At 37.7% G+C, this 26,005-nt stretch overlaps 1 protein-coding gene across 5 annotated transcripts in view; it reads left to right on the top strand.

The window, feature by feature from the left end:
• Positions 1–26,005, top strand: part of LOC136882374 (dynein light chain Tctex-type protein 2B) — a 165,615-nt gene that overhangs the window by 65,933 nt on the left and 73,677 nt on the right. The gene's annotated exons all lie outside the window — the stretch shown is intronic.

A 26,005-nucleotide genomic window follows, 5' to 3' on the forward strand; every position in this document is an offset into this window, starting at 1 on the left:
TTAGGAGGAGATAGCCGATAAGGCAGAAATCTGACAGGGATCGAATCCGTAACCTCAATCTTGTATTCAATAAGGTCAGTAACACCAAGAGTGTTGGAGAAAACATCTGGAAACGACTGACACAACTTACGAATACACTCAGCCTGCTCGTCAGGTAGATGTCTAAGGTCTAACAACATCTCATCCTGGGTAGGCGAAACAGATGAACATGACACAGAATTACATTTTAGCAAGGAAATTTAAAATTACTAGCAAATTTGAAACTGCACGACTTGCTCTGAATGCCAAGCACTAGACCAGTAAAAGACATGAAATCCGCTTCCAATATTACTGTGCAAGACAAGTTCTTAGCGACAAACAATTTAACTTTCCAAGTAAATTTAGAAATACGAATTTTGGCAAAGATGAAACCTAAAATTTCTAAAGGAGAGGAATTAGCCGAAACGCATTGAACCGAAGACAAACAATAATCAGAAAATTTACAAATAGGCTTTAATTTGGAATACCACTCAGCCGAAATAATGGAATAAACACTCCCTGAGTCTAATAGAGTGGTAGCGGGTTCATCATTCAATTCAGTTTTGAGAAATGGTACAAGTGCGGGGGTCTCCGCTGCAATCCTAAGACATTCTTTAGGGCATTCAAATGCGGGGTTGGAAGACTTTCTACCCTGTTCCGAGCCTGAGCTTTTGGATGGTTTAATAGGGTCTGAGCCTTGAAAAGATGAACACCCTGACTCAGCCGGAGATACTAGTCATTTCCTATTATTTGAGTTGGTGGAGGTTTAAACCTAAGAATTTCATTTTTGTCCGTATTGAACTGAGAATGGAAGATAGGAAAAACTTAAAAGGGTCCACCTTTTCAATACAAAAATGTTATAGTTTATTTATAACATGTATTTGCACTTGGAACTAGTTTCGACGCTGTTTGGCGTCATCAGCAGCCAAAATGTGGGAAATAGGCCAGCATGTAGGCATTTATATTACACAAGGCGTTACATTAAACAATACACATCCTACAAGGAGATAAAAACAGGGACGAATATAGAAACAAATGAATCGTTGAGAAAGCAAAAGTTATACATATTAAAAATAACCTTAACCACACATCTTGCAGTGCGAAAGTATTCTTCTTGAATGATTCCTGAATATGAAACACACACGCACACATTTCTGAAGAGCCGGCAGGCAGGATAAAGAAAAGTGAAACCTTAAGAGTTCTTCTGAGAAGAGTTCATCATTTTTTCTATGTTCCGACTAACTAATGAAGTCTCCCTTGAGTTCCTGATAAACATACACAACAGGAAATTCTCCTTCACTCTCAACAATAGCTATAAAGACCAACGGTAAATTTCATTTTAAATATTGTGCAGAGACGTGAAAGCATGATCGTGAACATGATATAACTCCTTCATTTAACCCAATTTTTTACACAAGGTGTTACATTAAATAATACACATCTTACGAGGAGATAAAAACAGGGACGAATGTAGAAACACATGCATCGTTGAGAAAGCAAAAGTTATACATATTAAAAATAAGCTTAACCATACATCTTGCAGTGCGAAAATATTTGCCTTGAATGATTCCTGAATACAAAACGCACGCGCACACACTTCTAAAGAGCCAGCAGGCAGGAAAAAGTAAGGTTATTTTAAATATGTATAACTTTCCCTGTTTTTATCTCCTTGTAAGATGTGTATTGTTTAATTTCCTGTTGTGTATGTTTATCAGGAACTCAAGGGAGACTTCATTAGTTAGTCGGAACATAGAAAGAATGATGAACTCTTCTCAGAAGAACTCTTAAGGTTTCACCTTACTTTTTCCTGCCTGCTGGCTCTTTAGAAGTGTGTGCGCGTGCGTTTTGTATTCAGGAATCATTCAAGGCAAATATTTTCGTACTGCAAGTTGTATGGTTAAGCTTATTTTTAATATGTATAACTTTTGCTTTCTCAACGATGCATGTGTTTCTACATTCGTCCCTGTTTTTATCTCCTCGTAAGATGTGTATTATTTAATGTAACACCTTGTGTAAAAAATTGGGTTAAATGAAGGAGTTATATCATGTTCAAGATCATGCTTTCACGTCTCTGCACAATATTTAAAATGAAATTTACCGTTGGTCTTTATAGCTATTGTTGAGAGTGAAGGAGAATTTCCTGTTGTGTATGTTTATCAGGAACTCAAGGGAGACTTCATTAGTTAGTCGGAACATAGAAAAAATGATGAACTCTTCTCAGAAGAACTCTTAAGGTTTCACTTTACTTTGTCCTGCCTGCTGGCTCTTCAGAAATGTGTGCGCGTGTGTTTCATATTCAGGAATCATTCAAGAAGAATACTTTCGCATTGCAAGATGTGTGGTTAAGGTTATTTTTAATATGTATAACTTTTGCTTTCTCAACGATTCATTTGTTTCTATATTCGTCCCTGTTTTTATCTCCTTGTAGGATGTGTATTGTTTAATGTAACGCCTTGTGTAATATAAATGCCTACATGCTGGCCTATTTCCCACATTTTGGCTGCTGATGACGCCAAAAGCGTCGAAACTAGTTCCAAGTGCAAATACATGTTATAAATAAACTATAACATTTTTGTATTGAAAAGGTGGACCCTTTTAAGTTTTTCCTATCTTCCATTGGTGGAGGTTGCACCAGAAGTTGAACAGGATGGGATGCTATTGGCATTAGGGCAGTTCTTGTCGAGATGATTAAATGATCCACACTTCAAACATCCTTGTGATGACAGTGCTCCATTCTTTGTTCCATTTGATTTTATTACTGGGCACTTGTTACGCAGATGATCTGCCGACCCGCAAGCATAGCATTTGCGGGTGCTGAAAGTTCGGCGAGGTTGAGGCCGAAAATTACTCGAAGACTGAGGGGGCTCCTTAGCAACTCGTAGGGTGTCGGCGTACCTAACTCCTTCGGCTGAGACAGCCATAGCCTCTAACTCGGCAAAAGTTTGAGGGCGCGGCGCAAAGCACAAGTATGACCTGTAGGGTGGGGAAATGCCTTCCACAATGGCTTGCACAATTTGGTCTTCTGGGAAATGAAGAACGAAAACCCTGGTGTAGAACTTAATGTCCTGGATGAAATCGGCGAGATTTTCATCCAGTCATTGCACTCTATAATAGTACCTTTGTATTAGTGATGACCTAGCTCGAGTCGGAATGAAATTAGCTAGCAGATGGGCGTGGAAGTCTTCTATAGATGATTGTTCAGATATGGCTCTGATTATTTTGTGTGAGAAGACACCAGTGGAGTAAGGGTAAATAATCTGAAGAATTTGAGAAGGGGAAAGAAAAAACACTAGAGCGTGATCCTGAAACTCAACTAAAAATCTTAAAAATAAATTGACATCACTAGCAGAATTGATCGAAAATTTAGAAATTCCGCTAAGCAACATAGCCAAAGGATGAGGCAAACTACTAAAGCCAGGGGACATAACGGGTAATGGCCTAGGGGGTGAAGAAGCTTCAGAGACAGCGTTATTTATAAAGAAAGGTGGAATTGAGGTACAACGATCAGACTTTCCTAATGGGGCAGACGTCTGTTGAGTAGCCACAGATTTTCTACTTTCTTCCCCTTTGGAAGAATCCTCCTCGTTAGCTATGTTTACAATAGTGGTTTGGTCGGTTTTGGGAGGAACTGTCCCAGTTAACAATTCACTAACCTTACTGGACATTTTTGATAGATGATCAACTAAATTGGTCGCCTCCTTAGCATGATCTTCCTTTAATTTTAGAGACAATAGCTCGCTCACCCTGTTATAAAAATGGAACAATCTTGCCTGCACTCTTTTAAGTTGGTTTGGAGATGGATCACTTACTTCAAAAAAGCTAACTACTGATGCTAACTCAGTAGTGTTGTCAGTGATAGTGGACAGAGCCTCATCAGTGTCCTTCTCTCCCAAGGTTGGGATACAGATTGGTAACTCTAATGACTCCTTCAGTTTGTTTGGGTCAACAGCAACCGTGCCTCCAGATTGAACATTCCTAATAGCTAATTCATAAATCAATTCCTCCTTGCGCAAGTAGCCGGGATGGAGGACTTCGCGAGGGCCGGACATGATGACAAAAGCTTTACAAATTTAGAAAATAGGAAAAGAAAATTCCAGCGACTGAGAAAATTGTTAGAGTACAAATCAAATCCAATGTTTAGCCGTCAAAAGGGGCTTAATTGAGACCTATTCAACCACGCTCTGCTACCACCTGTTGCGGGGTTACCCGTGGACCAGCAGAAGTGAAAGAAGGTGCCAGTGAGCTTGCATCCGGGAGATAGTAGGTTCGAATCCCACTATCGGCAGCTCTGAAGATGGTTTTTCGTGGTTTCCCATTTTCACACCAGGCAAATGCTGGGGCTGAACCTTAATTAAGGCCATGGCCGCTTCCTTCCAACTCCTAGGCCTTTCCTATCCCATCGTCGCCATAAGATCTATCTGTGTCAGTGCGACGTAAAGCCCCTAGCAAAAAAAAAAGAAAGTGCCAGGATGAATGGGTCTAACTACAAAGTCAAAGTTAATTTAAAATTTCAACAAAGGTTATACTTTATTTAGAATTTCAAAAACAACAACTCACAATGTAACAGGTACCAGTAGCAATAAACAGGTCTAGTAAAGACAAGATTGGTAGTATAGACAAGTCTTGGGCCTCAAGCTCTTACCACACAGTTCCTGAGCTACACGCTCAAAATTACAAAGGTTACCGTTTATGCAAGGGCAGAACACCCCTCAATACATGGAGCACTTGCTCCACAATTACCGAGCTCGATAGCTGCAGTCGCTTAAGTGTGGCCAGTATCCATTATTCGGGAGATAGTAGGTTCGAACCCCACTGTCGGCAGCCCTGAATGGTTTTCCGTGGTTTCCCATTTTCACACCAGGCAAATGCTGGGGCTGAACCTTAATTAAGGCCACGGCCGCTTCCTTCCCACTCCTAGCCCTTCCCTGTCTCATCGTCGCCATAAGACCTGTCTGTGTCAGTGCGACGTAAAGCAACTAGCAAAAAAGAAAAAAATAATAAGTGCTCCACAATTTTTAACCTCAAGCCTCCCAGAGGCACTTTTATAACACTTGAAAAGAGCTGACACGCTCTCAGTTTTTCAAGCCTGTCCAAGGCAATATGAAAACCTTACAATTACTTGCTATCAAGGCACAACTTACAAAAATGAAACAAGGGTATCTTGTACCCAACCTACTGGGCCTTCATGGAACGCGAATAATGGTTAAGTAAATGGCCCAAAACACCAAATAGAATGGAGGCGAGTACTTGCACTCCTAGAACTGAATTCTAAAAACCTAAGGGCACTAGGCCGATGACACAGGGGCTATTCCTAACCTATGGAGGTGACTCGTATAAGAATAATTTTAAGGCATTACTGAAAGGAGGAAAACCAGTTACAAAATGTAGTCATCTCAAACCAATATGCAGGGGAGCTCAAGAGGGTACGTCACTCTCTATCCCCGATTTACAGTTAAAGGTTGATGAAAATTTACATTAGCCGGCAGAACTTACATTTTAGATAAGCTAGTTACATAGTAAAGGTTTCGGACCTTTCCCTCAGGTTAAACTGCAGAGCTCGCAAAGAAATAAAGATGTTAATTGGCCATTACCTTGCTGAAGACCTGCTGCCTGAAGAAAGAGGCACCTCCTGCCTCCTGCTTGACACACACACTAAGTTAGATGTTGATCAAGTGGCCAAGAGCTGTGAAAACTCGCAGTTTATAAACCCTCAGGGAAGGTTCGAGACCTTTCATGAATAATCAAGACGCCCACAGAATTTCATTGGTTAAATTCAAGTTACACATCAAATCGAAGAAGAAGCCTGTGATAGGCTGAAAATTAATTACCGAAATTAGGGATTGGCTGAATTCAAAACTGGTGGAAAGAAAAGATCAATATTGCCAACCCAAAAATGAATGAACGAAATTTAGTAAAGAAAAACTTATAAATACAAAATTTCTTCAAAAATGTTCCTTCACTTCGCACCAGGGTGCATGATCATAGTTTTTTAGCAGAGACATCTATGAGAAAATGTCCAAACTTCTTGAACGGAAAACAAAATAAGTTGAAATTCACACAGTACTGGAAACTTCACAATAACAAAATTACAGTAGTGACATCTTCTGAGGAAAGTTTAAGTAGGTCTAGTTCCAAGTTTAGTGTTTCTCCTGTAGAGGAGTACTATTGGCGCAAGATTTAAATGTACGGCGTAGAGATGTACATCCCGGTACAGACATAATCACAAAAATTGTTCACACAAGGGGATTCGAGGAAGACGAGAAGAAACCTACATGACGTACTTGGTCGGAGGAACAGAAATTAAAACATTCGATGAAAATGAACTATTGGGTAAGGAGGAAAGCCCAACAAATTTTGATTCTGCCTGGTCCTAAGTGATCCATTCAAATTATATGATTGTCAATTTTCCTACAAACTTCTATTCAGCTGATGATGACGCAGTAGGGCATCAAAACTAGTACTGAATGAAAAAATATATGTTGTAATTACATCTACACACACGAAAAAAAAAAAATGTATTGAATAAGGTGGACCCAAAATTATAATAAAACGTTGTGTCTTATTTAGGCAGGCATACATATGCACCATGCCTTTGCTGGCGGGACCTAGTGTTTACAGTGCACTATGTCTTCTGGTGTGGGCTAGAGCAATCTTGTTACTTTCATTGATCTGTCTCAGCTATATCCTTGGCTTTGACAAAATGAAAGTGACTGAGGTATGAGTGATGCTAGTAATGCCATTCCTTCTGCAGCCAGTCCCTGCTATGAATGGTGTGAAAATATTGCTCATAGGGTCGGTTGGTGCATGCATTTCAGTGGGCTTGGTAGACTGATATGTAATAGCAATTTCTGGCTCGGTGAGGAAAGCAACGGGAAACTACCTCACTCCACATTTCCCTAGCACGCCTCTTCATTGATGCCTAGGCCATCTGTGACAGCGGATGGTGGAACTGTTGAGGATCCAACCAGCTTTTGGGCTGAGGACTAAGCATACATACATTTAAGCGCAACTGTATTTAGTTTTCTTTCTGGAAAACCTTCTGAGTAGGTACTAAATGCACGCATATCAACTAGACTAGAAGCCAATAAGTGAGAACGGAATGAAAATTGTTCTTCCGTGTGAACAGTTATTACATCACATACTTCTTTAGCAGCTACTGAACGCGAGTTGATCATTGGAGGATATATCAGCATCCAAGTTAGTGGTGCAGTCCCTGACTTTCTCAACATGCCTTCGGAATTCTGAAATATGTTCTTTCACTTTAACTGCATCGATATTTCTGTGCTGCAGTAATTTGAAAACAATGTTTGCATGTTGTATCAAATGGTGAAAGAATTGTAGCCAAAACATAAATTCTGTATCTCTCAAGCTGTACAGAAGCACGGAGCTCTCCCACCTAATGGCATCGTCAATATGAGATGAACGAATTTCTTCGAGACATTCTATTAAAGTGTCTGTGTTCTCATATACGGTTTGGACTAAACGAGCTGAGAAATTCCATCTGGTGGTTATAGTCTTCGGAAGCCAGCAAATCCAAAACTTTCGTTCTCTGCGCTGATCAAGAAAAGAATGCCAGAAAGGCTGTTAAGTTGGAAAGAAAGATCCTATGAGAACTATTTATAGATTGTTAAAATATTTCTTTGTATTTCAACTTTTACTTACTTACTTACTTACTACGTCATTTATTACAAACTTTAAAATAGAAAATTTCAAATCATAAAATGAACAAACCTATTAAATTTGTCACGATATGCTAAAATTTAAAATCTGCTATGCTCTTGGAACTTACGTCCTTATTTACATCTAAAAAAGAAAAGAAATAAAATGTTTCTTTCTGTCTAAATTTACATTTACTTTTTCATTTAGTAAAACACTTTAAAATAGAATAATTTTCAATTCATAAAATAAATAAATTTATAATTTATAAATAAATAATTTATAATTTATAAATAAATAAATTTAAATTATTGTCTGCTCTCTTCTTGAAATTTCTCCTTTCCTTAATTCTGCTATGTTTCTGAGACCTTTCACATAAATCGGAAATTTCTCCTCTTAAAGCCGTCCGACCATGCTAGCCATTATTCAGTTTCAGCTGTTTACCAAATTTATCCACAAATTAACATTACACTAACCTGAACCAAACAGACATGTCCTTGTTGTCAATGACCTTACGAGGCGAGCTGCTACTTGTTGCTATGGTGCCAGTTACGTAATGACCATACTAGCCATTTTAACCATCAAATTCTTCAGTTTCAGCTGGTTACCAAATTTATCCACAAATTAAAATAACATTCCACTAGTCTGAATTAAACTAGTGGACTAGTCTTTAAGTAAGTGCCAGGCGTCTGCAGTCAATATGTATATAATATTTCATTAGTATTTCAACTGATTCACATATTTTCAAATTGATTGTAACAAGACCGACAGTCTGCTCCGTGTTCTACAAACACACGACAGTATTTAAACCCAGAATCAAGATCTTTCTTAAAGTGCAAAATGTTTCATGTCATTGTGAGCATAATTTGTCACTATGTTTTACAACCCATTGATATGTTTTTAGGCAATCGCCATTATGTGTATAAATTTATTATGATGACTTTTGTCAACCAAAGGAGATGTATGTAGGCTATCCTAATGATGATTGTTATCAGATTTCCCTTTATTTGATATTCTACAAGAACTGATGATGACTCCAAGGGAGTCGAAACCGGTCTTTGTTTAATAAATTTAATATATTTTACAATGTGTTGAATGGTAGAACATCCCTCAAACTCCATTACAACTGCTTGTTTCGCTGTTATTTTCATCTACGTAGAATTGGTGGTGGTGGTGGTGATTTTTGTTTTAAGAGGAAGTACAACTAGGTAATCATCCTCTCTGAACAAATGAAGTGGAAAAGGAATTTAAAATAAAACAAAATTATTTATTCAACGAAGGAAGTCACGTCCTAGTTCGTGAACCATGGGCAACGGTTGAGTGGCCTAGTAAGTGGTCCTGAAACTCGGGATACCAGTTGCTATGGAATGGGAGTGGGCATCTCGGACATATTCGGAGTCATGCCCGTCCTTGTGCTCAGGCGGCTAGGACTATACAATCCACCGGTGGTCCATAACCCGTTAGAGGATAGAGCCTCACTTGGACTATGTGCAGGAATTTACCAAGCTCAGAACATTTTAAGCAAGCCTCGGACCTATGGGAGTAACGGGGTCCCACTCCCATTTCACAGGCGAGGGACTCCTTGGAAACAACTTGGCGAACGAAATGGAATTCGATGGGGAGCTATCAATATTGATATGGCGTATGGAAGGAAGAAAGTAGAACTGGTTGAGTCAGCAAAGAGGATGCATCTGGATGTGCTAGGAGTAAGTGATATTCGGGTAAGGGGAGATAACGAGGAAGAGATAGGAGATTATAAAATGTACTTGACCGGTGTTAGAAAGGGAAGCGCAGAGTATGGGGTAGGACTGTTTATCAGGAATACCATTGCACGCAGCATAGTTTCTGTTAGGCACGTAAATGAGCGAATGATCTGGGTAGATTTGTCAGTTGGAGGAATTAGGACTAGAATTATGTCCGTGTATTCACCATGTGAGGGTGCGGATGAGGATGAAGTGAACAAGTTTTATGAAGCATTGAGTGACATCGTGGTCAGGGTCAACAGCAAGGATAGAATAGTGCTAATGGGCGATTTCAATGCAAGAGTCGGGAATAGAACTGAAGGATACGAAAGGGTGATTGGTAAATGTGGGGAAGATATGGAAGCTAATAGGAATGGGAAGCGTTTGCTGGACTTCTGTGCTAGTATGGGTTTAGCAGTTAGGAATACATTCTTCAAGCATAAGGCTATTCACCGCTACACATGGGAGGCTAGGGGTACCCGATCCATAATAGACTATATCTTAACCGACTTCGAATTCAGGAAATCTGTCAGGAATGTACGAGTTTTCCAGGGATTTTTCGATGATACAGACCACTATCTGATCTGTAGTGAACTAAGTATCTCTAGGCCTAGGGTAGAGAAAGTGAAATATGTCTGCAAACAAATAAGGGTAGAAAATCTCCAAGACGAGGAAATTAGACAGAAGTACATGGATATGATTAGTGAGAAGTTTCGAACAGTAGACAGTAAGCAAGTTCAGGATATAGAAAGAGAATGGGTGGCATACAGGGATGCTGTAGTAGAAACAGTAAGGGAATGCCTAGGAACAACTGTGTGTAAAGTTGGGAAAAGGCAAACATCTTAGTGGAATGATGAAGTGAGAACAGCTTGTAAACGTAAAAGGGAGGGTTATCAGAAATGGCACCAAACAAGGGCCGAGACAGACAGGGATCTGTACGTAGATGAAAGAAACAGAGCAAAACAAATAGTTGTTGAATCCAAAAAGAAGCCGTGGGAAGATTTTGGTAATAACCTGGAAAGGCTAGGTCAAGCTGCAGGGAAACCTTTTTGGACTGTAATAAAGAATCCTAGGAAGGGTGGGAAAAAGGAAATGAACAGTGTTTTGAGTAATTCAGGTGAATTCATAATAGATTCCAGGGAATCACTGAAGAAGAGGAGGGAATATTTTGAACAGCTTTTCAACGTAAAAGAAAATCTTCCTGGTGGTGTTGCAAACAGCCAAACTCATGGGGAAGAGGAAAATGATGTTGGTGAAATTATGCTTGAGGAAGTGGAAAGGATGGTAAACTCCATTGTCATAAAGCAGCAGGAATAGATTAAATTAGACCTGAAATGGTGAAGTATAGTGGGAAGGCAGGGATGAAATGGCTTCATGGAGTAGTAAGATTAGCATGGAGTGTTGGTAAGGTATCTTCAGATTATACAAAAGCAGTAATTGCAGCTCAGTAATTTGACCATTGATTTCAGACACGCAATTTCTGTATTGAAATCAACCAAATGGTGCTTTGTTTGGGGTTCATCGACTGACTGCAAAGTTTGTTAGTGTGTTTTACATACGTAATAGTGTTGTCTTCCGTGGCTGAATTTTTTAAAAATATAATAGGCCTATTTCCACTAAATTCTTAAGTTTAGTTATGAACAAGACGGCAGCCATCTTGTTATAGTTTCTGGTTTGTCGTTGATTGTAAAATTTCTCATTGACCTTTTCGAAAAGTACACTATATTAGTTAACACCACCTAGGTGTCCTTTACACCAACTAAGGAACGGTAGCCATATTTTGTTAGTATTCATGCGTCGTGTATTTCCAGTATGATATTCAACGTTTAAGTTATTCTTTGTTATTGTGCGTATTGCCTGACATCTGTGTGGGAAATAAGATGACGTTATATTCATTGAATTACTTCTCTGTGAGATATGTCATTTGAGGATTCACGGAGTTTACGCTGGCATCTCTTATGTGGAAGTTTAAGTTCTTACTAGCGCTGCTGACTCGTGGTTGTGTCCATCGTGCGAATTAATAAAACTGTCCTATCTGTGATAATTTCGTTAAAGGTATGAAAGGTCTTCGTATTCATTGGTCTTACAATCGTCCTGATAAGTCTATTACAGGAGATGGTATGATAATGACATCACGGATTCTTTCTATGAGGAACCGGCTTCATGTAAGAATAATGTACATATGCTGCGTCGTATTCTGAAGGATACTACTAATCAAAATTCATATTGTAGAATATTTTATTGATAGTGTCTACTCTACAGTTCATTTTTGGAAGGTGTGGTCTGCGGGTTAGAATTCACCCATGGTAACCTCTGCTTGTCGTAAAAGGCAACTAAAAGGGGACCGAATATCTCCCGGTATAAGGAGATCCCCTACACCAGATGCGAACAGTCTCCTTGAGAGTGGATAAGCGGGTGTAGGTCTGGGCACTCTATTGTCCAAGGGGCAAGAAATTGCCCCTAAAGGCGGAGGAACCAAGTGTGGTCAACGGCAGTAGAATGCAGAAGGCAACGGGAAACCACTGCATTAAAGGTCCTGAAGGACATCCCTATAAATTCACATAACATGACTCGGAAATTAGTATCCGGAGTTTCTATTCCCCCGATCGGATCTCCGGGGGGGGGGGGGGGGGGAATGCTGCGAACATAGTTGTGAACCATTGTGTACTTGACAGTGCTAGGAAAAATCAAAATCTATGACAAGAAATTACGAGTTGCTACTTGGAATGTACGCAGTTTGTATATGAGTGGAAAACTAGCAAATTTGGAAGCAGAAAGATGTAGATTGAAAGTAGACATCCTTGGATTGAGTGAGGTAAGATGGACTGGATCAGGAATTCAGAACACGAAGGAAGGATATATGTACTTCTCGGGAGGAACCGACACCAATCACAGATATGGAGTTGCTGTGCTTATTTCATCAATGATCGCAAATTTAATTCTAGATTTTGTACCACTTAGTGATAGAGTAATGTTGCTGAGGTTACAAACATCACACCGGATTATGAACGTTATTCAGGTCCATGCGCCAACTGCCGATAAAGATGATGATGAAGTAGAAGCATTCTATGACGCCTTAAAGGAAGCTCTGAAAATAACTAAGAATGGAGAAATAACATTGGTCGTGGGTGATTTCAACTCAAAAGTAGGGGCTGCCATTGATGGCAATACTGTAGGCAGCCATGGTCTTGGTGAACGTAACATAAAAGGAGATAGACTTGTTCAGTTCTGTATGGAGCACAATCTGTTTGTCTCTAACACATTCTTCAAACTTCCTCCTCGGCGGCTTTATACATGGATATCACCCGCCGATAACGACGAAAAGATCATAAGAAATCAAATTGATTTCATTTTGGTAAAACAACAACTAAAGAAATATGTGACATCCGTTAAGACGTATTCCAGTGCTGATGTAAATAGTGACCACAATCCAGTTGTAATGGACCTTAAAATGGTACGTTTCAGAAAAATTAAAAGAAATGTTAAACTATCCAAGCATATAGATATTAAGAAACTATTGGATCCCAAAGTAAGAACTAACGTTGGAACTGCACTGGAAAAGAAGATGGAGTTAATAAGATACACTGAATCATCAGAGGTAGAATACACATGGAACACCATTAAAGATAGTGTGATTGAAATCCAGGAAAATGAAATTGGATAATGCAACAACATCAAAAGACAGAGCTGGATGACAGATGAAATTCTAGAATTTATGGATGAAAGGAGAAAGCATAAAAATACAGATCACATTCAATACAAAATTCTAAACAAAGCTGTACGCAGAAAGTGCAGGGAAGCCCGAGAATTATGGATGACAGACAGATGTAAAGAAATTGAGATCCTTCAAGAGAAGCACGACTATTTTAACTTGCATAAGAAAGTGAAAGAACTTGCTGGTTTGAAGCGGAGACGATATGGTCAAATTTTGAGAGATGCCAATAATGAAATCATCTTGGGTGTGGAAGGGAAACTCAAACAATGGAAGGAATATATAGAAAATCTCTTCAAAGATGACAGAAATGATCCTCCTTCACCTGACGAGAGAATAAATGAAAATAGCCCTGAAATAACAAAAAGTGAAGTTGTACATGCCGTAAAACTTCAAAAGAATGGTAAAGCAACTGGACCTGACGGTGTGTACGCTGAAGTTCTCAAAGTAATAACAGAACAGGAATCTACCGGCCTCAATATCTTAACATCATTATTCAATCAAATATATGTATCAGGAGAAATACCACCAAACTGGCTGAAATCAACCTTCATACCACTACCGAAGAAGCATAACTCGTCTCAGTGCGATGATTATCGTATGATAAGTTTGATGTCTCACGTGCTCAAAATATTCTTGCGAATCATTCACACTAGAATATACAAAAAATGTGAATCCCACATGGATCAGAACCAGTTCGGTTTCCGAAATAGCGTTGGTACACGTGAGGCACTCTTCTCGTTAAATGTGTTGTTACAGAGGTGCAGAGATATGAATGTTGATGTCTATGACTGTTTTATAGACTATAAAAAAGCTTTTGATTGTGTCAGGCACAATAAGCTGATAGAGATTCTGAGATCAACAGGTATTGACTCCGGTGACTTACGTATAATCAGTAACCTGTACTGGAATCAGTTTGCAAATGTCAAAACTGATCAAGGAACTTCAGAAACTGCTTCGATCAGAAAGGGCGTCCGCCAGGGTTGTGTACTGTCACCTCTGTTGTTTAACATTTACTCAGAGGCAATCTTTAAAGAAACATTGGAAGACTATGGTGGGATCAAAATTAATGCGAAAATCATCAACAACATCAGATATGCAGATGATACTGTTGTCATAGCTGATGACATGCCTGCCCTTCACTGCATGATAAACTCCTTAGTTCAGCACAGTAAAGAGATTGGATTATATGTTAACCCCTCAAAGACGAAACTGATGGTGTTCTCTAAGAAGACAATTCGGACAAATCTCACAATAAAAGATAAAATAGTTGAGCAAGTGTCTTCTCTCAAATATCTGGGTACCATCTTGGATGACCAATGTAATCGTAATCTATAATCTTCATTTCTGTATTGACAATTGCACAATTAAAAGTAGGAGAGGATTTCCACCCATCAATACTTATTTATTGTGTATATTAAACTACAGGACCGGTTTCGACCTCATATTCAAGGTCATCTTCAGCTGAACCATACATACATATTTATATAATGAAGCTTTGATTAAGATTGTGGTGTTGAAGGAATGCCATATGATGATGATGATGATGTACATTTAGTCACATACAAATGGGGCACGTCTTAGTGTGAACTGGCGTATATGTCATTCTGTACAATATTGCAACTGTATGTCTAAAATGTTGAAGGTCTTAAAACTAGTGTTTAAACTAACTTATATATATGTACAAGATAAAAACAATATATAAAAACACTTCATGCATATGAACATTCGTTCTTGCTTGGTGGTCAATACATCGACTAACTTCCGTATTTAAGTCTTATTCACAGTTGTACACTTCAGCTGCTATTCTTGGAGTTTGTAAAATTGCATGGATAAAAGTTTTGTCTTCCTGTGCGTATGTGAGATAAAACACTTTCAATTTTAAAAAGGTGCCAAATGTATGGATGAACTTGAAGTAAAATATGTTCAGCTCTGCTGTGTGTGTTGCCCTTTTATTAGAACCAATTCATGTTGTCTTTTTGGCGTCCGTAAATTTGGATGACATTGGTTTCAAAGTAGTGGCTCCTTTCCCATTTGTAGCTGTGCAATGATGTTATGTTTATCTGTGGAAGATAAGATTGAGTTATAAGTGATATTGTGTGGAGGAATGTCTAAGGGTTATGTGTGTGAATTGGAATATATACTTACTGTTGTTGGTGTAGCTGAGTTGTGTTTGACATGCGAGCTTGTAATGTACTACTTCGTGTTCTTCTTGGGCTTATACTAGCTGCTGTGAGGGGAAGGGAAGGAGGGGTAGGGAGAGTTGTTGTTGTGGGGGTAGGGATGGAGCTGGGTGTGTTGTTTGGTGTTTTTCTGTTGCGTGTTGTGTTCTGTTTATCGATTAACTTAAGGTAAGGATTTTTTAGGGCGGGGATAACTGTATTGAAGATGATGTTAGTTTTTTCTGTGATTTTATTTATGTTGTAATTTGGATTGGTGTACTGATCTAGAGTGATGTAAAATTCTTCTGTTATGTTGAGCAGGGGGCCTTTGGGGTTTATGTTTAGGATTTGCATATCGTTATCGATGTTTGTAAAACTGTGTTTATAGTCTGCGACATGTTGTCCTATGGAGGAAAAATGATTGTGTTTCACTGCGTTTATGTGTTCGTTATATCGGGTTAGGAAGTTTCTACCGGTACGTCCGATATAGCTGGTCTCGCAGTTATTACATTTGATACGGTATACCCCTGAGTGGTTGTATTTATTGTTGCTGTTGATTGTCCTGACATTGTGTATGATGTTGGTACTATTGTGTGTAGTTTTGAATGCTATTCTTAGGTTATGTTTTTTTAAAATGTTAGTTATGGGGTATATGTGTACATTATTGAAAGTGAATAGTGCATTGTCTTTCTTGGGTTCGTTTACTTTTGTTAGTTTGGTTTTGGGTTGGGATTTTATTTTGTGAATGATTTTGTTAACCATTTCTTTCTCGAATCCATTGTTTTTAGCTATGTCATGAATTAATTGTAATTCTTTGTTTAGATCTTCTTTTGTTAACGGTATATTGAATGCTCTTTGTATCATGCTATAGTAGGCTGCTCTTTTGTGTATGTTGGGGTGAACAGAATCCATTTTAATTGTATTTGAGGTATGCGTGGGTTTTCTGTATATTCTGTAAGAAAGGTGGTCATCATGTCTAGTTGTCGTTATGTCCAGGTAGTTCAGTTTGTGATTGTTTTCGGATTCCATGGTAAATTTTATATGGGAATCTATTGTATTGAGTTTATCTAATATATCAGTTTCATTTGTGGACCTATTGTCGAGGATGATAAAGACATCATCAACAAATCTACACCAAAAAAAATATATGGTCTATTTTGTTGATGAATGTGTGCTCTAAATAGTCTATGTAAATTTCGGCAATTATACCAGAAGCGGGAGATCCCATTGGTAAACCCTGTTGCTGATAGATAGTATCATGGAATTTAAAGTAGTTGTTACTAATGGCAAAATTAAGTAATTTAATGAACTCTTCTATTTCCAAAGTGCTTAGATTGCTATGAATCTTTAGGTTAGATTCAATGATTTCTATTGTTCGTTTTGTGTGAATGTTCGGGTACATGTTTATTATGTCAAATGATGCGAGTTTGTGATATGGTTCAATCTTTAATCCTTTTGTCCTATTACAAAATTCTATTGAGTTCCGTACTGTTTTATTAGCTAAGAATACTTAGTGCTTTTTGAGAAATCGTTGAATAAATTGCGAAAGTTTATAGGTTGGGCTTGCTCTGTAGTTAATAATAGGTCTCATTGGAATATGTTCTTTGTGTATTTTGGGATAAGCTTTAGCAGTAGGTATTTGAGGATTCATTGCTATAAGTTTAGAGGATTCTACTTCTGTTAAAAGAAAGTGTGTATTTTTTAATAAGGTTTTGAGGTTCCTTTGTATGTTATTGGTCGGGTCTTTACGTTTGATGAGGAAAGTGTTATCTTGAAAACATTCTTTGGTTTTCAATATGTATTGGTCTTTGTCGATAATAACTGTGGTATTGCCCTTATCGGCTTTCATTATTAGTAGATTATTCTGTTTTATCTTATCTTTGAGTTTGTTTATGTGTACTTTATTGGTTGATTTATTATTTTGGGAGTTACTGTGAATTTTGTCAATATATTGTGGGAGCCTTTTTTTAATATCATATCTGACTTCGTCTCGTAGCTCATGTGGGATTTTCTGTATGGCGTTTTCTATTTCGGTGATAGTAGTTGTAATGTTCTGGAAAGTTGATGTGTTACCCCAATTGTGCTTGGGTCCCTTGCTCAAGATAACAGTTTCCATTTCGTTAAAAGACGTATTTGTGAGATTTTTTACGGGTGGGTGGAATTTGTGTTCAGTGATTTCATTGGGAAAGGTAGGAGAGTTCGTGTTCGGAGTTTCGGTTTTTGGGTTTGGTTTGGATGGTTGTTTAAGTGCTTCTAACTTCTTATTTAGTGTATTCTGTTTTTTGGTGGCTAAGTTCCTGATTTTTTCTGTCGTGATCTGCTGAAAATCATCCCAGTAGCTATGTGGTAACTCGTTAGATGCCTTTAAATGTATTCGGTATAGTTCGTTGTTAAGATGTTGTTTTTTACGGTATAAAAACTTTATTTCTTCTTTCAGCCAGATTTTGTTTTTTCTTTTTTGCGTATTATGAGTTTGTTTGGTGTGCCTGTGTTTATTGTTATATTTTCTCAGGAATTTAGGTGTTAGGTCATTTTTAGACATTCCTTCAGAAAAACAATGCTCTTAATCGCATTCGTTAGTTTGATCTTTAAGTTTCGAAATCTATATGCGTTCCATTTTGCCTGGTTGGCTACGATATCGTAATCTATAATCTTCATTTCCGTATTGACAATTGCACAATTAAAAATAGGAGAGGATTTCCACCAATCAATACTTATTTATTGTGTATATTAAACTACAGGACCGGTTTCGACCTCATATTCAAGGTCATCTTCAGCTGAACCATACATACATATTTATATAATGAAGCTTTGATTAAGATTGTGGTGTTGAAGGAATGCCATATGATGATGATGTACATTTAGTCACATACAAATGGGGCACGTCTTAGCGTGAACTGGCGTATATGTCATTCTGTACAATATTGCAACTGTATGTCTAAAATGTTGAAGGTCTTAAAACTAGTGTATAAAACATGTCTTTTCTTAAACTAACTTATATATATGTACAAGATAAAAACAATATATAAAAACACTTCATGCATATGAACATTCGTTCTTGCTTGGTGGTCAATACATCGACTAACTTCCGTATTTAAGTCTTATTCACAGTTGTACACTTCAGCTGCTATTCTTGGAGTTTGTAAAATTGCATGGATAAAAGTTTTGTCTCCCTGTGCGTATGTGAGATAAAACACTTTCAATTTTAAAAAGGTGCCAAATGTATGGATGAAATTCAAGTAAAATATGTTCAGCTCTGCTGTGTGTGTTGCCCTTTTATTAGAACCAATTCATGTTGTCTTTTTGGCGTCCGTAAATTTGGATGACATTGGTTTCAATTTTGTAATAGGACAAAAGGATTAAAGATTGAACCATATCACAAACTCGCAACATTTGACATAATAAACATGTACCCGAACATTCCCACAAAACGAACAATAGAAATCATTGAATCTAACCTAAAAAGTCATAGCAATCTAAGCACTTTGGAAATAGAAGAGTTCATTAAATTACTTAATTTTGCCATTAGTAACAACTACTTTAAATTCCATGATACTATCTATCAGCAACAGGGTTTACCAATGGGATCTCCCGCTTCTGGTATAATTGCCGAAATTTACATAGACTATTTAGAGCACACATTCATCAACAAAATAGACCATATATTTTTTTTGGTGTAGATTTGTTGATGATGTCTTTATCATCCTCGACAATAGGTCCACAAATGAAACTGATATATTAGATAAACTCAATACAATAGATTCCCATATAAAATTTACCATGGAATCCGAAAACAATCACAAACTGAACTACCTGGACATAACGACAACTAGACATGATGACCACCTTTCTTACAGAATATACAGAAAACCCACACATACCTCAAATACAATTAAAATGGATTCTGTTCACCCCAACATACACAAAAGAGCAGCCTACTATAGCATGATACACAGAGCATTCAATATACCGTTAACAAAAGAAGATCTAAACAAAGAATTACAATTAATTCATGACATAGCTAAAAACAATGGATTCGAGAAAGAAATGGTTAACAAAATCATTCACAAAATAAAATCCCAACCCAAAACCAAACTAACAAAAGTAAACGAACCCAAGAAAGACAATGCACTATTCACTTTCAATAATGTACACATATACCCCATAACTAACATTTTAAAAAAACATAACCTAAGAATAGCATTCAAAACTACACACAATAGTACCAACATCATACACAGTGTCAGGACAATCAACAGCAACAACAAATACAACCACTCAGGGGTATACCGTATCAAATGTAATAACTGCGAGACCAGCTATATCGGACGTACCGGTAGAAACTTCCTAACCCGATATAACGAACACATAAACGCAGTGAAACACAATCATTTTTCCTCCATAGGACAACATGTCGCAGACTATAAACACAGTTTTACAAACATCGATAACGATATGCAAATCCTAAACATAAACCCCAAAGGCCCCCTGCTCAACATAACAGAAGAATTTTACATCACTCTAGATCAGTACACCAATCCAAATTACAACATAAATAAAATCACAGAAAAAACTAACATCATCTTCAATACAGTTATCCCCGCCCTAAAAAATCCTTACCTTAAGTTAATCGATAAACAGAACACAACACGCAACAGAAAAACACCAAACAACACACCCAGCTCCATCCCTACCCCCACAACAACAACTCTCCCTACCCCTCCTTCCCTTCCCCTCACAGCAGCTAGTATAAGCCCAAGAAGAACACGAAGTAGTACATTACAAGCTCGCATGTCAAACACAACTCAGCTACACCAACAACAGTAAGTATATATTCCAATTCACACACATAACCCTTAGACATTCCTCCACACAATATCACTTATAACTCAATCTTATCTTCCACAGATAAACATAACATCATTGCACAGCTACAAATGGGAAAGGAGCCACTACTTTGAAACCAATGTCATCCAAATTTACGGACGCCAAAAAGACAACATGAATTGGTTCTAATAAAAGGGCAACACACACAGCAGAGCTGAACATATTTTACTTCAAGTTCATCCATACATTTGGCACCTTTTTAAAATTGAAAGTGTTTTATCTTACATACGCACAGGAAGACAAAACTTTTATCCATGCAATTTTACAAACTCCAAGAATAGCAGCTGAAATGTACAACTGTGAATAAGACTTAAATACGGAAGTTAGTCGATGTATTGACCACCAAGCAAGAACGAATGTTCATATGCATGAAGTGTTTTTATATATTTTTTTTATCTTGTACATATATATAAGTTAGTTTAAACACTAGTTTTAAGACCTTCAACATTTTAGACATACAGTTGCAATATTGTACAGAATGACATATACGCCAGTTCACGCTAAGACGTGCCCCATTTGTATGTGACTAAATGTACATCATCATCATATGGCATTCCTTCAACACCACAATCTTAATCAAAGCTTCATTATATAAATATGTATGTATGGTTCAGCTGAAGATGACCTTGAATATGAGGTCGAAACCGGTCCTGTGGTTTTAATATACACAATAAATAAGTATTGATTGGTGGAAATCCTCTCCTATTTTTAATTGACCAATGTAACTCCGAACGGGAGATAATATCTAGAATTGAGCAGGCCAGGAAACAATTCATAACCATGAAGTGATTCTTTGTGAGGTCAGATCGCAGTATCTAACTACGAATTCGTATGATCCGCTGCTATATATTTTCTGTTCTCCTATATGGATGTGAAAGCTGGACTCTGGATCCAATCACAGAAAAACGTATTGATGCCTTCGAAATGTTTCTGTATCGCCGTCTCTTGCGGATATCCTGGGTAATGAAAATCTCAAATGCCGAGGTCCTTCGTCGGATGAAACAGCAAAATGAATTAGTGCTCACCATAAAACAGAGGAAAACGCAATATCTAGGACATATCATGAGAGGTGAGAGGTATCAGTTATTACAGCTTATTATCGAAAGGAAGATACAGGGGAAGAGATCTGTTGGGAGAAGAAGAAATTCATGGCTGAAGATGGCACTGCTGTACTTCAGAAATGGCATTCCATTCTGCGCTGTCAAGATCAGAGCTAGTTACGTGGATCGCCAACCTCCGCTCGGAGACGGCGTCTTAAGAAGAAGAAGAAGAAGATTAATTGCACCTATCTATAAGCAAGGGAACAGGAAGGATTGCAACAACTATCGAGGTATCTCATTAATTAGTGTACCAGGCAAGGTATTCACTGCCATCTTGGAAGGCAGGGTGCGATCAGTAGTTGAGAGGAAGTTGGATGAAAAACAGTGTGGTTTCAGACCACAGAGGCTGTCAGGATCAGATTTTTACTATGCGCCAGATTATTGAAAAATGCTACGAGAGGAATAGGCAGTTGTGTTTATGTTTCGTAGATCTAGAGAAAGCATATGATAGGGTACCGTGGGAAAAGATGTTCGCCATACTGGGGGACTATGGAATTAAAGGTAGATTATTAAAATCAATCAATGGCATTTATAATGACAATTGGGCTTCAGTGAGAATTGATGGTAGAACGAGTTCTTGGTTCAGGGTACTTATGGGGGTTAGACAAGCTGTAATCTTTCACCTTTGCTGTTCGTAGTTTACATGGATCATCTGCTGAAAGGTATAAAATGGCAAGGAGGGATTCAGTTAGGTGGAAATATAGTAAGTCTTGCCTATGCTGACGACTTGGTCTTAATGGCAGATTGTCCCGAAAGCCTGCAGTCTAATATCTAGGAACTTGAAAATAGGTGCAATGAGTATGGTATGAAAATTAGGCTTTCAAAAACTAAATTGATGTCAGTAGTTAAGAAATTCAATAGAATTGAATGTCCGATTGGTGATACAAAGCTAGAACAGGTCGATAGTTTCAAGTATTTAGGTTGTGTGTTCTCCCAGGATGGTAATATAGTAAGTGAGATTGAATCAAGGTGTAGTAAAGCTAATGCAGTGAGCTCACAGTTGCGATCAGCAGTATTCTGTAAGAAGGAAGTCAGCTCCCAGACAAAACTACCTTTACATTGGTCTGTTTTCAGACCAGCTTTGCTTTATGGGAACGAAAGGATATCTTATTCATAAGTTAGAAGTAACAGACATGAAAATGTCACCGGTCGGTGGGACGGAGAATTGGAACTACAGTGTATTTAGAAATATAAATTTTAAAGTTTTTGTGTAACTGAAATATGTTTGTAAATTTTTTTAAAATATGGAAACATCAAGAAATATTGAACTGTATGAACATTTCAACATGCAAAAGTGTTTTGAAGTGATTTTTTAAAATGTAGTTTTTATGTAATCTGATGTAAAATTTGTAAGTTGATTTATTTTGGAGCATCCTGTACCACACGTGTGGTTTCCTATGATGAAATTTTGGTGTTGTAATCGTAATGTTCCAGAACTTGTGCAATTGCTAACGATGTTAAAATGACCATATATGGTCACAAGATTTCCTATTGACAAAAAGGTCCAGGAATCTAGGGTAAGTTTGATCTTATTGGTTGATTGTAATCGGGCCATTTCCGGCCTTGTGGCCGGCTTCGAAAAATGATGCGTGAGCTCGGCGTCATTTTCCATCCGACCGCCCTCGCGAGCAAATGTAACCGCGCTTTCGAGCGTGTACATAAATAATAATAATACTAAAGTAAATAACATAATAATAATAATAATAATAATAATAATAATAATAATAATAATAATAATAAGGTAATACCAGTAGTAAATAATATAATAATACTTGTAGAAAATAAGATAATACTTAATAATATGACAAAGGAAATAGTAATATGACGCAGTGGCGGAGAATTCATATAAACCAAAACAGGGAACACTTACAGGCCTAAAAATGACAACTAAGACAGGATGTGGAAGCAGCGGGAAGCCCTTATCGAGGTACATGGAAAGTATGACGTTATGGGGGAGAAAAGACTTACAAGAAACACCCTTTAGCTCAACTGTATTAAAAATGACTAGAAAGTTTTACAAAATACAGTTCCACGACACGGAAACAAGACATACTTAAGTAACTTAACATGAAACTTGATTTAACAATGAAGGTGATGCTACATTAAAGGTATAGTTTAAAGCGAAAGTATTTAATGGATGAAAGAATTGAAAGTACGGCAATTGGAACCTAGGGTAAACTCGGACTCATCAAATTAAACTTTTAAGATGACATTAAGCGAAGAAATAATGAAACACAAAAGGAATTAAACTAAATGAAACGAAACCGGAAAACATTGAGAATAACATTGCAAAAACACTGAAATAACACTTACTTCGGAAAGGCAGGAGTTCCTGAGGGTAGCCCTCGAGCGCGAACGCTCGCGAGGGCGGTCGGATGGAAAATGACGCCGAGCTCACGCATCATTTTTCGAAGCCGGCCACAAGGCCGGAAATGGCCCGATTACAATCAACCAATAAGATCAAACTTACCCTAGATTCCTGGACCTTTTTGCCAATAGGAAATCTTGTGACCATATATGGTCATTTTAACATCGTTAGCAATTGCACAAGTTCTGGAACATTACGATTACAACACCAAAATTTCATCATAGGAAACCACACGTGTGGTACAGGATGCTCCAAAATAAATCAACTTACAAATTTTACATCAGATTACATAAAAACTACATTTTAAAAAATCACTTCAAAACACTTTTGCATGTTGAAATGTTCATACAGTTCAATATTTCTTGATGTTTCCATATTTTAAAAAAATTTACAAACATATTTCAGTTACACAAAAACTTTAAAATTTATATTTCTAAATACACTGTAGTTCCAATTCTCCGTCCCACCGACCGGTGACAGTATTCTGTAAGAAGGAAGTCAGCTCCCAGACAAAACTACCTTTACATTGGTCTGTTTTCAGACCAGCTTTGCTTTATGGGAACGAAAGGATATCTTATTCATAAGTTAGAAGTAACAGACATAAAAGTAGCGGGAATGATTGCTGGTACAAACAGGTGGGAACAATGGCAGGAGGGCTCTCGGAATGAGGAGATAAAGGCTAATTTAGGAATGAACTCGATGGATGAAGCTGTACGCATAAACCGGCTTTGGTGGTGGGGTCATGTGAGGCAGATGGAGGAAGATAGGTTACCTAGGAGAATAATGGACTCTGCTATGGAGGGTAAGAGAAGTAGAGGGAGACCAAGACGATGATGGTTAGGCTCAGTTTCTAATGATTTTAAAGATAAGAGGTATAGAACTAAATGAGACCACAGCACTAGTTGCAGATAGAGGATTTTGGCAACGTTTAGTAAATTCACAGAGGCTTGCAGACTGAATGCTGAAAGGCATAACAGTCTATAATGATAATGTATGTATGTATGTATGTATGTATGTATGTATGTATGTATGTATGTATGTATGTATGTATGTATGTATGTATGTATGTATGTATGTATGTATGTATGTATGTGGGAATCTGGAAACGAAGTACAAGATAAAACAAAAAACAACTTAAGGACATGTTGCCACAAGACGTAAAGATGTAACTTCTCCAAACTTTGTTAGCACTAATACTTGACTATTGCAAAGTTGTTCTGGTTGATGCAGCCCGTGAGCAATCTACGGAACTTCAATGTGCATTGAACTGTGGTCTGTGATTTGCTTTTTACTTGAGTTATGATGTTTACGTAACCCCTAGCTACACAGGTCTTTCTTGGCTGAAACCTGGCAGTTTCAAATACTTATGTTGATATATCAGACTCTGGAAAAAAGGAAGTAATAAGTATCAGTGTAAAAATGTGGTAAATGAGGGAAAGAATAAGAAGTTGGGAGAGATTCACACAAGAGTTGGAAAAGGATGTAAAAGGTGGGAAAAGGATGTTGTATGGATTGATAAAAAATAAGAGAAAGGAAAAAATCTACACAAAACAAGTGAAGGAAGAGAGTGGAAATATAATAATAGACCCAGGGAAAATAAAGAATGGGTGGAAAGATGAATTCGATAAACTCCTGAATGTGAGAATGATGTGGAAGTGAGTGTAGAGGTAAATGGGGATGATCCAGAAATGGAGAGTGATATTGCAATGGCAGATGTGGAAATGACTGTTAAACAAATGAAAACGAGAAAAGCAGCAGGGATGGTTGAAATATGTGTGGAAATGATAAAGGTAGCAGGACCTGTTGATCTACATTGGTTATATAGGCTGTTAAGGTATAAATTGAGGAAAAATCCAGTATCTGATGATTGTTGTAAAGGTGTAGTAATATCAGTATTTAAGAAAGAAGACAGGAAGGTATGTGACATTTATTGAGGATTTACACTGCTATCACAATTAGCGAAATTATTGGGGCGAATAATAGAAGAGAGGATGAGAGGAAGGGTGGAAAGAATTTAGAAGAAGAGCAGTATGGATTTTAACAGGGCAGGTCAACTTATATTCTATATTTACCATGAGATTACTGATGGAAAAGCAGTGGGAAATGGATAAGATCTGGTGATGGCATTCCTTGGTGTAGAGAAGGCATATGATAGTGTTAATAGAAACCCTGGAAAGAATGTGGAAGGCAATCAAGGGAACTAGTGAAAGCAATGGAGTTTGAAAGAATGTGTAGGGAGAACCTCCTGATGATGATTCAGCAGGTGAGGTTCGTGTAGCCTGTCTGTGAACACCTTGTTTCAGTGGGAGATATAAGGAATCTGTCGATGATATACAGAACCATTTGGTGTACAATTCGAT

The sequence above is a fragment of the Anabrus simplex genome, chromosome 10, assembly GCF_040414725.1.
Source record: "Anabrus simplex isolate iqAnaSimp1 chromosome 10, ASM4041472v1, whole genome shotgun sequence".
Lineage (NCBI taxonomy): Eukaryota > Metazoa > Arthropoda > Insecta > Orthoptera > Tettigoniidae > Anabrus > Anabrus simplex.